This window comes from Lathyrus oleraceus, chromosome 1 (genome assembly GCF_024323335.1).
Source record: "Lathyrus oleraceus cultivar Zhongwan6 chromosome 1, CAAS_Psat_ZW6_1.0, whole genome shotgun sequence".
Lineage (NCBI taxonomy): Eukaryota > Viridiplantae > Streptophyta > Magnoliopsida > Fabales > Fabaceae > Lathyrus > Lathyrus oleraceus.
The window spans coordinates 356,415,243-356,426,597 of NC_066579.1; the positions used below are offsets into that span (position 1 = coordinate 356,415,243).

General features: G+C 35.2%; 1 non-coding gene across 1 annotated transcript; it reads right to left on the bottom strand.

Moving 5' to 3' along the window:
* Nucleotides 1–234: 234 nt before the first annotated feature.
* Nucleotides 235–341, bottom strand: LOC127116675 (small nucleolar RNA R71). Its single transcript, XR_007801477.1, has one exon. It is a non-coding gene; the product is annotated as a small nucleolar RNA R71 (small nucleolar RNA).
* Nucleotides 342–11,355: the final 11,014 nt, after the last annotated feature.

Here is an 11,355-nt window from a genome sequence, read left to right on the forward strand (position 1 = left end):
GACGAGAATGCAATTAGAGATCCGTGGGTGCGTCTTGCTCGCTTCTACGAAACAACTTCGATGGGCAGACCAACTGATGTCACGAAAGACCAAGTCAAGCTAAGGTTTTTTGGGTTCTCGCTAATTAGAAGGGCTAATTATTGGTTACTTTGCCTTACAAATGAAACTATTCATACATGGAAAGAGCTAGAGGATAAATTCTTAGAGAGATTCTTCACCACCACTCAGTTTTCTGAGCGAAGAGCAGAAATTACAAATTTTGAGCAGGAGGAAATTGAATCCCTAGATGACTCGTGGGAAAGTTTTAAAATTTTATTGTACAGATGCCCAAATCATAATATGGACAACATGGAGTAAATGCAAAATTTTATCAAAAAGTATCTAGAGTCAGACATGTATGCTGCTAGATGCTTCTGCGGGAGGCACGATCAAATCAATAACCAAACTATAAGTTAAAACCTAATTTAAAAGATGTCCTTGAATAAGTATCGTTCAAAAAAGTGACATGCCAGTAAAAATTGAAAATTTAGGCACACCTAAAGGTATGTTAGTTCTTGATACTCATACTGCACTTTTAGCCCAAATTGAATTATTAAATAAAAAGCTAGCTGAAATTAGATTGGGTAAGACTAACGTGATTCAGGTAAGTGTGATTTCTATGGCGAGGGACATGAAAATGGAAGATGCTCTTTGGAAGGATCGAGTGAAGAGGCTCAATTTTCTAATTTCCTGAGAAATAACCCTTATTCCAACACCTACAATCACGGATGGAAATATTATTAAAATTTCAGATGGAACAGTAACCAAAATTCAGATGCAAATCAAGGGATTCAGAAAAGGCAACAAACTCATATCCAAAGGAAACCATCTCAACTGGAAGAGACCCTTCAAAACTTCATCCAAGCGAATCATAATAGCTTTTCTCATGTAAATAAGAAGCATGAAACAATGAGCAAGAACCATGATGTGTCCATAAAGAATTTGGAGGTGCGGATTGGTCAGCTATCTAGACAAATAGCTGCCTTACAAGGCTCGAGTGGAAGATTTTTAGGTAATATCGTAGATAATCCTAAAAATGAGTCTTACAAAGCTGTAGAAATAGGTTTTGAAGGGATTGCTGTAAGACCCCAATTTTTGCCCTAAGATCCCTCATCGCATCATATCATATCATTCATTGCCTCAAGGATCTTTGTGCACCTTTGCCTTCCTCCTAGTGGGTGGGTATCTTGTGAGTGTGATTCTTGATCACCAAGCATGTCTAGCATTTGTATATCATTGCTTTTCATTTGTTTACTAACCAAAAGTACAAAAAAATATTGTCATCTAACCATGTTACTTGCAGCTGAAGCAATCAACAGTCAATCAGTCAAGCAAGTTATTGAGCAATAGATGGTGGCCATTCTTGAAGAATTTGGGCACCATGATCATTCATAAGAGATTCATATGAGTTATGGTATCATTTGGTATCAAGATCTCAAGAGAAAAAGGCTTGAAATTCATCAGAACATGGCTCAGTCAACCAAAACCCTAGCAAAGTCAACTGTGGTCAAGTGTACATTTAATCAGGGATTGGAAGGTGTGAGATGGTTGGAAAGGTCTCATTCATGTCCATACAAGCCTCAATTGACATTTCAAACATCCACAGTGAAGAATTGGAGGTCAGACAAAAAGTTTCCCAAAATAGTAATGACCTGTAATTTTCAGCTGCCAAAAATGGAAAGTCATTCTCCTCAAGATTACATGTCCAAGCAAGCTTCAAATCAAATTTTGTCCAACATGAAAGTTGAATATCTTGCTCTTGCCTTTCCAAAAAGTCCAAGAACAGTCATTTCTCATGTGTGGTTGGCAAGTTATGATCAAATCATTTTCAAAAATTTTGGAATTTCAAGGAGGCATAACTTTCAAACCATTTGGCCAAATTGGGTGATTCTTTTTTGAGCAAATCCCATTTGACATGTACTATCATAATCAATCATCATATTTCATCAAAAATCATCACATAAAAAGGTCATTTTTCAAGTGAACCAATTAAATTTTGGTGGGAAAAATAGTGATTTTGAGAAATACTCATGATTTTCATGCCAAACCACTTCCAATAGCTTCTAAACATGAATTTGGATTTGCTTCAAAAGAGTTTCTACTGTTCCATTGGCTGCATAATCAAAAGGGCAATTTTTCCAAATTGCATAACATGTGCATTCTCACTAATCCATTCCAATTGTGCTAATCATGTTTAAACAGGTGATTAACAAGGACTATATAGTCCTAATCATAACTGAATTCGAGATCCACATTCATTTTCTCAGATCCAAACAGAAAATTTCCAAAATTCTCTCAAAAACTCTCTCAATTTTTTTTACTTTTTTCCTCGAATTCCTTGATTCCTTTTGCTTCTTCTTTGTTCCATTCATCATTTGCAGGTAGATCGAACATCTGTTGCACAAGATCGTGGCAAAATCCATGCTGAATCACCACTGTCGAAGCAAGCTCATGTTCATGGCAGTTTGACAATTCTTGGAGCTGAAGCATTTCTGAGCTGAACTACCACTTCCAATCATCTTCCTAAGCATCATAGGCGATCTGTTTTTGCATTTGGAGGCTTGAAGAGCACGATAGCAGCATCTGCACCTTCGAGAGGTTGGATCTCGAATTCTTTAATTGATAGAATTGTGATATGGCTTATGTAGATCTTGGATTGTAGAGTAGCATGCAACTTGTAGTTTTGAATTTCATTGAATATTGATGAAGAAATCTGGATTTGAATGTTTGATGTCAAAACTTTCTTTGATCGATTCATGCTGTATAGTTAGAATTAGGTCAAATCATGTTGATATTGTTGTTGTGCTTGATTAGACGCGTCCAATGATGTGTAATTTGCCAAGTTTCATGAACATTTGTTCTTGATGGATTTCTGGAATGAAGAACTGTATGAACATCTCAAGAACACGTCCAGATGTGCTTTTAATCCGTTTTGCTTGGCTTCATTTTCAAATTCATGTTTACCGCGTCCTCTGTCCAATCACACGCTGCCACGCCCTTAAGTGAAACGCAGCGTTTCACTTAAGTGGTTCCATAATTATGCTTTTGCCATTTTCAGATTTAATTTCATTTTCATTTCATTTTGTTTTCAAATGTTTATTTCATTTTCATCATCAACTTCAAAAAATCATAAATAAATCATGGATGATCCAAATTGGTTGGGAATTTTTGCACCCATCTCCATTTTTCATCTAGTTTTTTATGAGCATGATAACACAAGTTGTGCACAGCTGGTTTTTATTTTGGTCTAATATCTTTGTGCATGTATGCTTTGTGCCTATGTTTTACCATTTTGCTTGTGAAATAATGATGGATGATCATATGAAGCTGAAATTTTATATGCATGATCTAGACTCATTCCTGGTGATTTTGGTATATGGTTTGCTAATTTTGCATTTCTGGATTGAGAGATATGATGTGATCTTCATGAGTGTGACAATGTATGTCACACTAGGTTTTGTCCAACTTCTTGAATTTTGTTTCCATGCTTATGCTATGCCAATTGCTCTGAATTTTTTCATGTGATTACTTCTGTATGTCTAGTATGAGCATGATGTTTTGTAGATTTTTTAGATTCATTTCCTATTTGATTGGGATTTTCTTTGCTGTTTAGTCATTTTTGAACTTTTGTGGAGTATTCAACTTTCATGACTTGTGAAATTCTCATGCCTTATCATATGAAGCTGAAATTTTGTGGATTGGTTCTTAACATGTTAAATTTCATTTTGGCTTTGGAGTGGTTCATTTATCTTATGCCATTTCTGTTTTACACTTGCCTAAAGTTGATAATTGATTTGTGGTCTTGTATGAGCTTGTATGAACATGCCATGACTTCATGAATTTAATTTCCATACTTCCTCTAGTCCAAATAGCATGAAATTTGGTATGTTGCTCATTGGATGTGTTCTGTTTAAGATTGGATTTTCTGGGAATTTATTGAGCTATTTTGGTATTGGTTTGATTGTGATCATTCTGTTTGCTCCAATGTGATTCCAAAATGCATAGTTTGACATGTTTAGCTTATGAAATGGATTTGGTGCATAGTCTTGATGTGAGACCAATTGGATTCTACTCTTGTTTGATAAATCTTAATTTTGATCAATTTTCACTTGCTGTTTTAAATTTTCTCTCCTCCTTTGACCCTAGGCTTTGGCCTAAGGGTTCACTTCTCACATTTGAGTTGTTTTTTCAGGTTAAAGAAGCAATTGCTTTAAGGAGATTAATTCAAGTTGATTGATTTTGGTTTATTTGATTATCATGAACTAACTTGGTTTGTTTTGTAGGATGCTAACTCATTTGCTTTGAGTTTGTGCTTTGCACATATGATTGATTGTGTATACTATTGGTTCATGACTTGTCTGTTTTGACTTTGTGATTGGTATACTGATTATATTTGATTGATTTCAGGTACCATAGTCGCTTTAGTTCCTTTGAGAACTTGCTATTGCTTTGCTTTGCTTAAGCATTGAGGTAGACTCTCTTGTCTCCATGTAGTCTGGAAGACCTGGCTTGTTACTTAGCCAGGCAACTGTCTGAAGTCCTCCTTAAGAGGCAATGTTTGTGATTGTTTAACTTTGTCCCCAAGCAGGAAAAGACCTCATATGAGGCAATTGGTAGACAAAAGAGATATGTAGCCTATCTCCTACTATTCTGTGAGTCTCTCACCTTGCTCACACCACATGTGTTGATGCATAGTGAGAAAAAACCCAAGATCTATCGAGTCTTTAACTTGTGGAGAGAGTTCCATCTTTCTGAACTCCCACGCCTTCTGATATTCAATGCTATCCCTGACCAGGGATAAGAGTGATGAGGCACACCCCTCATATCCTTTCATCTGCTTCACCTTGGCTCTCAATGTCAAGGTTAAGAGCATCATTTACCCTATTCCAGTTGAATTTTTTAAGTCTAACCCTTTGATTGAGCCTAATTGTTTGGTTATAGTGTGTGCTAAATGATTTTGTTTGATTGATTGCTTGTTGCATTTGTACATGTTTGCTTGCATGCCTTTGTGCACTTATCATCATTGATTGTTCATTATTGCATGGTCATCATTGCATACCCTTGTGGTTTGTTTGAGTTTACCTATTGAGGACAACTGTAAGTCCATTCATTGGCCATTGTTCCTATGATTTGGAAGGGATAAAGTGTAAGACCATTTCATTTGGCTACTTAGGTCCATTGCTTAATGCTTATTTGTTTGTTGTATGTGAGGATGCAATTATAAGTCCATGTTGTTGGCACTTGTATTCCTATGATCATCCTTTGGAGGTTGGTATAAGTCCAGATAGATTGGCATTTGACATCCAAGTTTTGTTTTAGGAGATTGGTGTAAATCCATTTATTGGTATCCGATATCCGCTTTTGCTTTGTGAGATTGGAGTAAGACCATTTATTGGCTTCCGGTATCATTGTTTGTTTTAGGAGATTGGTGTAAACCCATTTATTGGTATCCGATATCCGCTTTTGTTTGTGAGATTGGTATAAGTCCATTGATGGCATCCGATATCACCTTGCTTTTATTTGCTTACTTGCATTGTTGCTTATTCCTAAGGACACACTTGAATCATCTTCTATATGATTTCAAGAGGTGAACCTTTCTAAGAAGTCTTACATTCCACCATCCATACCCTCTTTGTCCTAAACCTTTTCACACTTTGCTTTCAAAAAACTTTTGACTTGTTGTGCAAACATCTTCATGTCTTTTCAAATTAGAAACCTGGACCATAAGTCCTTGACTTTTCAAACTTCACTTTTCATAACACTTCTTTGAATCAATCTTAATCATACCTTGACCATATTTTGTGAATACTCATAATCAATTAACCTCACACATTCAATTGTTTTGTGGCTTTGTCCATTGTTAATATGTTTTCATGCATTAGCCTTAGGTTTTAATTACCATAGTGGTTGATGTAAATCTTACCTTATCCTTAGTGAGCTGATTGTAAGCCTTCCATACTTATTATAGGATTAACCCCTCACTAGTATGTTGAAGCCGTCCTCGCATGGTGGATTGTTGATTCGGGTTGAGTTTTCTCCCATTGGTAATGAAAAGCCTTAGTGCTTGTGTTTTAAAATGAACTCACTAATTTTTGGAAATCTTTTAGCCGAACTACGGCGTTTTGATCCTTACCTTTGATGGAAGGTACGTAGGCAACGGGTTCATCCGTTCAAACACAAAAATAACTAACTTGTACATTCTTTTCTCATCATCCCATTCATGTTTGCACAATATGGCAAAAAAAACAAATAAACATTTTTTATACAACAAGTGTGAAAAGGGCTCCCTAGGAGTACCTGGGACGTGATGGGTGCCTAACACCTTCCCATTGCGTAATTTACCCCTTACCCAGATTCTCTGATCTTTTTCATTAGTTTTCTACGTGTAAAACTTCTTAGGTTTTTGTTCGCTTTTTAACCAGTCCTTAGGATAAATAAAAGTGCGGTGGCGACTCGATTTCATTGTATGCTTTGCTTATGGTTTAATCAATAAATCATATAGCGATGAATACACCGCTACAATTGCCAACAGGGGTGGAGATGAAATAGTGGAAGAGGATTGGATGGAAAAGGAAGAAGTGAGAACTAAAAGAGAGGAAAGTAAAAATCAGGGTGACCAAGAGGAGAGAGGAGTCACCATTGAACAATTAATAGATAAAAATTCCCCTTGAAGAAGAACTAAGAAGAATATCCTTAATGATCCCAATCTAGAACTACCTAATTACATCAAACTGTGTTATCCTATAATTAAGAAGGAACCATTATAACAAGATGAGGCGGGATTGTTTGCAAAGTTCCAAGAGATGTTGATTACAATTCAGGTAAGTATTTTATTTCATGAGATTTTAGAACTAATGCCCAAGTTTTCTAAGTTTATGCAGGCATTGCTAAAGGGTACAAAGCAGAAATTGGTCAAAGAACAAGTGAACATGACATAGAAAGATGAGACGATATTACCTCAAGCATTTCCACCAAATATGAAGGATCTAGGGAAGTACACCATCACTTGTACGATTGATGGACTAAAGATCCCACACACTTTATGTGATTTAGGGTCTAGTATCAATGTCATGCCACTGAATAAGTTTAAAGAATTGAAACTGGGAGAGATCATATCAAGTAATATGACTCTCACGTTAGCTGATTCATCTGTTACTCATCCGCATGGTATCGTACAAGACGTGTTACTGCATGTCAATGGTTTTTCTACAGATTTTGTGGTAATTGACATGAAAGGAGATTCAAGAGGGCCAGTTAGTCTCGGACGCCCATTCTTGGCAAGCGGGAAGGCTTTGATAGATGTAGAAACCAGTGAACTTGTCCTGAAGTTCAACGAGTAAAAAACGGTGTGCTAAGGTGTATGAATGTACATTATATGTGGATGATCTAAAGACATGCTACCAACTAGAATAAAAAGGTAGTAAGGTTGACAAAATAATAAAAACAAGTGAATTGACTAGCATGAGGGTATCCCTTGCACCTGATATGCCTTAGGCATGGGGCATCAAGCTAATAACGAAAAAGAAGCGTTGGATGAGAGGCAACATATTGGTTATAACCAGTTTTGGTTTTTACAGAATTTACATTATTGTATTCGTGAAATTAAAAAAAAAGAATTATCCACCCGAGCATGCCTTTCCATTACAATCTATATTGTCTTTAATGAACAAGTGGTAGTTGTTGTCCCTTTTAGATGTACAAAGTTTACAACTATAGCATTGAACAAATGAACCAAAAGGAAACTTGATCATCATGAAAGTAACTTACAACTTGAAGGCAAAGGATGAGAAAAGAATCAAAGGACTTATACTAAACCTTCATGTACCTAAACTAGTAAGCTTTGAGCCAAATAAATTCCATTATTACTATTCCTTTTTATTGAGTGTATCCATGCATTATTTTATCAGGTTTGAACTATTTCCGATTAAATTTGTCTAGTTTGATTGACACATACTGAGGTAGTTATTTTCTTTAATTTTGAGCTTTTTTAAACTACCCGTAGTAATAGATGATACATTTGTTGCTAACCACTTTGAGCTTAGCCTTTCTTTTGGTGACTTAGCCTTAATTCTTAGCCGTATGACTTGAAAGATCTTATCTTTCCACCCTCTCTTTGGAGTTAGGTAGACCTGTAGTTCTTAAGTGGTATGAAAAAGATTAATTTTGGGGTTGCTATTGGAAGTGAGAAAAGGTTTAAGTTTGGGGTTGGGGTGCTGGAGAGAAATGGTAAAAAAATTCAAAATTTTGAGAAAATAAGAAGTTGGAAAAATAAACCTCAAATGTGCGTGTTTTGATTTCTTTGACGAATTATATTAGAAAATGATCAAACACAGTAAAAACTATTTTGCATGTTGATTAAGAGACTACCTTATCCATTGATTGAGTCAAAGTGAGACGAGAGATATGTTGAGTACTTGTCAAAGTTTGAGGATTTTTTTTGAATTTGTCGGATGGAAGTTAAAAAGCTAGAACAATGGTCAGGTAAATAAAAAAATTACATGGTGATGTTCAATTGTTATTGTATAACTTATTTTCTGTTTGGAATTGGCAATGCATGCAAATTAATTGAGGACAAGCAACGCTTCAAGTTTGGGATTATGTTGACACTTTGTTATTGCATGATTTCGGAAAGAAACAGATCAAAACAAGTTAAAGAGAAGCAAAAATGAAGAATAAAGGCCAAACAAAAAGGAAAAGATAGCTAAGTCTGTAGAAATAGGGACTTAGTGAAAATAAGAGGAAAAAGGGAGAAAAAGTGTACAACTACTTGAATAAATTTGCAACATCGTGTAGTATCGTGCACACGATAGGGAAGTAAAAGATGCATCGTGTGTGAATCAGGTAATCACACGCGCGATGAACCCCTTTTTTTTTGGTATTTTCTGACACGTTCTGATCCATTCTGAAGGCTTTTTAAGGAAAATTTTGGTTCTTTTTTAAGGGTTACAAATTTCTACACCAAAAGGGACGATTTACAGCACTAGAAAGCATATTTAGAATGCATTTGAAGCCATTTAAGGCCAATTATTCAAGGGAACTTATGCAAACCTCTTATTCTTATTTTGGTATTATAATTCAAATCATGAGTAGCTAATTTTCTCTAGGTTATGTTGTGTTTGATGAACCTATTTTAATATTGTTGAGACATATGTTTCATTTGATATTGCATGGGTAATTTAATCTATAATTATATACAACTACACCTTGTTCTTAATTCTTTTTATGTAAGATACTCTTTTAATCTTATTTTGGGCATATATGGAAAACAGGCCATTAGTCTATGTTTTAGACCTAGGGAAATTGTTGTACTTACACTGGTTGAATAAGGATAGGAGACCCCGAGTAGTGGCTTAGGAATTAACACTCGGTTGTATTTCCTAATCTTGCTTACGTTGGTGGACTAGGGATAAAAAAACTTCGAGTATTAATTAGTGAGATATATCGCAATGGATTGGGTATAGCGATTTTGTTAGTTCGATATGGGATTATAGTGCCAATATCATTCATCTAATGCATCGAACATCAACAATAGATAAATAGGGGATTATATACACAATTTGGCCGCTTTCTTCTTATTGTCAAACAAATGCATTTACTTTTCGCATTCAAACTCGAACCCTCCCCCTCCCCCCATTTACTATTTTATCGCATTGCACAATATTGTCTTGTTAAATAGAAGTCTCTGTGGATTCGATCTTATTTTGTTACTGCGACATTATCAGTACACTTGTCGATAAGTAACCATTATCTTTATTTCCAATAATTAACTCTTTTGGATGTGAAGACTTGTGCTTAAAGATCTTTTTGGATTATGATGCTTTTGAGGAGCCATCATGAGCTTCTTCATAACCTTCTTCATTTGGATGAGCTTCTGAGGTTAGATCGTCTTTTGTACCACCAACTTTCTGAAGTTCTGATAGCTTCTAAAAATTTAGATTCTGAACTTTCAACTTCTGGACCTCTAGCTTTTGAGGCATCTTCAGACACACATATTTATGAAAAGCTTTGAACTAGCTCTGACATTTTATTATCAAGATCTTTATTATCAAATTTGATGTGTATTGACTCTTCAACCATTTTAGTTTCAGAGCTATACACCTTGTATGCCTTTGAGCATTCATAGTATCCTAAAAAGATACCTTTTTTAGCTTTGGCATCAAATTTCTTTAGATAGACTTTATTGTTCAAGATTTAACATGTACATCCAAACTAATGAAAATAAGAAATACTTGTTTTTCTTCCTTTGAACAACTCATATGAAGTCTTGTTCAGAATAAGTCTAATATAGATTCTATTCTAAACATAATATGTTATGTTTACAACTTCTAGCCATTTCTTGTAAAGATCTATTCTTTCCCTCTACAACTCCATTTTGCCATGGAAGTCTACGAGAAGAGAACTCATGGAGAATTCCATGTTTTTCACAAAAAAATCAAATGGATCAATTTCAAATTCTCCTCCATGATCACTTCTTACTTATTTATTTATTTATTCCTTTTCATTTTTTACTTGTATGCAGAAGAGGAAGAACACATCATATGATTCATCTTGGGTTCTAAGTAATTTAACCCAAGTTCATATGCTATAGTCATCAAATATGACTAACCCATATTTCTTCCCATTGATTGATGCGGTACCAACTAGACCAAACAAATCAATGTGAAGCAGTTCTAAGGGTCTGGAGGTAGAGACAATCTTCTTATTTTTAAAATAAGTTTTATTAATTTTCCCTACTTGGCATGCTCAACAAAGAGCATCTGAGTGATAATTAAGTTCTGGCAATCCTTTAACAAGTTTCAATTTGCTAAGTTTAGAGATTAATCTCTAGTTAGCATGACCCAACCTTCTGTGCTAGAGCCACTTTTCATCACTCACTGATAGAAGGAAAAGTACCTTCCGATCAACCAATTCAGAAAAATTAATTTTATAAACATTATTTTCCTCCTACCTTTGAATAATATGGACTTGGCAGACTCATTCATGAGTATACAATTTTTCTTATTAAACATGACTTCATAACCACTGCCATAAAATTCACTAATGCTCAATAGGTTATGTTTTAGTCCATCTACTAACCGAAAATTATTAATAGAGATAGAGGAATTACCAATAGTACCCATACCAATGATCTTTCCTTTCTGGTTTCCTCCAAATCCCACAGTTCCTCCCTATTTTAGAGTTAGGGTTTGGAACATATGCTTTTATCCTATCCTATGTCGTGAGCATTGTCATACCCCTAAATTTACCCTACCTCTTATACCATTCCCACAACCATAATCCATAAGCACACATACATCATTTCATTTTCATTTACAC